This window comes from Molossus molossus, unplaced genomic scaffold, assembly GCF_014108415.1.
Source record: "Molossus molossus isolate mMolMol1 unplaced genomic scaffold, mMolMol1.p scaffold_m16_p_2, whole genome shotgun sequence".
NCBI lineage: Eukaryota > Metazoa > Chordata > Mammalia > Chiroptera > Molossidae > Molossus > Molossus molossus.
This window is the reverse complement of record NW_023425355.1, coordinates 46,460,555-46,462,729: the sequence shown is the minus strand read 5'-3', so window position 1 is coordinate 46,462,729 and position 2,175 is coordinate 46,460,555. Positions and strand designations below refer to the sequence as shown.

Genomic DNA, 2,175 nt, shown 5'->3' with positions numbered 1-2,175 from the left:
TTTGAATTCCTGTTTGGTCCCGGGAGATCTTTTGTGTAGCTTCTATTCACTCTGCTTCCATTTTCACATCCTCTAGGCCTATTTTGTGTACAGCTGGGTCGCACAGGCCTTTCTGGTGCCCCCACATCCTGCAAGTCCCGTGGATAACTGGATTACACAGTCCCTTTTGGGACCTGGCTCTATGCCTATGTTATGGGCTGCTGGGTCACACAGGCCTCTCTGGTGCTTCAGCACTGTGCATGTCCTGTGAGTAATTAGATGGCACAGTCTCTGCTGGCCTTCAGAGGCCTCCCTGGTGCTTCAGCACCGCACAGATCCCGCGGGTAACTATATCACACAGTCCCTGCTGGGTCGCACAGTCCTCTCTGGTGCTCCCATACCCTGCTGTTCCCGTGAGCTGGCAGCTAGATTTCACCAGTCTCTCTGGGGCTCTGGATTCCCACTACTTTTGTGGGCTAATGGACTGCACAGGCCTCTGTGGAGCCCCAGGACCCACCGCTAGAGGCTGGGAAGTGCTGCTGTCCCATGGGGCTCACCTCCTGCTCAGCTTTTGCTGTAGTTTTGGGGGATTGGTCTTAGCTGCTGGTCTGTGCTTCTGTTGCTTGGGGATGGATGCCTGCTCCTCAGCCTCTGTTGCTGGGGTATATCTTGACTCTGATCGGGCTGCTAGTATGGGAGATGGTGCTGGGCTCCCGGTTGTCCGAGGCATCCGTGACTGGCACCTTGGGAGCTCCACTACTGTGCACTGGCCTTTGTTGACACAAAGTGTCCACTGGTCTGATGGTGCCAGGTGTGCTCATGGGCTCAGGTTGCTGGGCCCTAGCTGCTCCCACTGCTTCATCCCAGGGAAGACCCGGGATCTTCCAAAATGGTGGGACCTCCCTGTGGTGCAGGGATAAGTGCCCTGATGTGCCACTTACCGAGTTAGCCAGCTGCTCCTGTCCACAGCACAGGAACTTTCTGCTCCACAGCTCTGCACTGCTGGGGTTCTGATCATCCACCTTCACATCCATTCACACTCTCTCATACACTTGCTCCTCTCTTATACACTCACCTCCCTCCGATCATGCCCGACGCCATCTTCCAAAACCAGAAGTGCCTTCTTCTTGATCAATCATTTGTGTTTTAACTAAAAAGATATATGTCAGCATGTGGGAATATATCAACTTCTGACTTTTAAAGCAAAACAAGCATTCTCCAGTTTGGCCAGACTTTGTTTCAAGGTATACAACTTCTTAGAAATGTCATAAAGTCCATTATTGCCAATGAATAAAAAGCCATCATAACCATTATGTAAAAATTGCTTCACTTCAAAGAGGGTGTGAGCATCCCCCTTCTCCATACTGTTAATACACATCCACATCAACTCTCAAGTTCAATCATCCACTCCCAGAAGGTAATCAACAGGTGTGATTTTCAGTCTCCAAGTATGAAACTGTTTATTCTGAGCATCAGAAGAGGGGGTCTTATCTTCTTTCCTATTGTCCTCTGTTGTAAATACCAATTGTTTACTAATTTTACTCATACTGATAAGTAATCTCATTTTAATAAAGTGTTGAATAGAGGTGGCCTCCACATATTCCATTAGTTCTGTAGTAATGGTTCTATGGAACTGTTGCATGTCTTCTGAGAGTTCCTGGGCCACCTACAACCTTTTTTTTTTGTCTGACACCATTCAATTTAATTTCTGATTCAGCCACTATTTTTTCCATATGGAGCAGAAAGACTGTCCTTTTACTTTCTACAATTATATCCAGACTAAGTTTTACAAGTCTCTCCTATTTATCAGGTGTTGCATCAAATTCCTGCTGAAACAATTTGAAGGCCAACATCACAGGTGAAGATGACGTAACATCATTCTCTTCTCTGGGTATGTGGGGGATTGTCATGCTTCTGTTTTATGAACCCTCTTGATGCTTTTTTGTTGCTCATGTCGTCACAGACTACAGTGAGATGAGCGGATACTGAAGGCCTCCAAGCTGGCGGAGTGCTCTAAGATGGCTGTGGGAGAAGCTGCTGAGGAGCCCTTTGCATTGGCTTATGTCATCTAGGCACAGGATGGACTACAAAACACTGTTTTCACAAGACATTTCAAGATACCTAAACCTGGCTGATTCCATCATTTCCATTTTATTTTGAAAATATACATGGATTTCAATTTTCACCTGGGGTCCC

At 47.0% G+C, this 2,175-nt stretch overlaps 1 pseudogene; it reads right to left on the bottom strand.

Moving 5' to 3' along the window:
* Positions 1 to 1,064: 1,064 nt before the first annotated feature.
* Positions 1,065 to 1,932, bottom strand: LOC118635291 (annotated as a pseudogene).
* Positions 1,933 to 2,175: the final 243 nt, after the last annotated feature.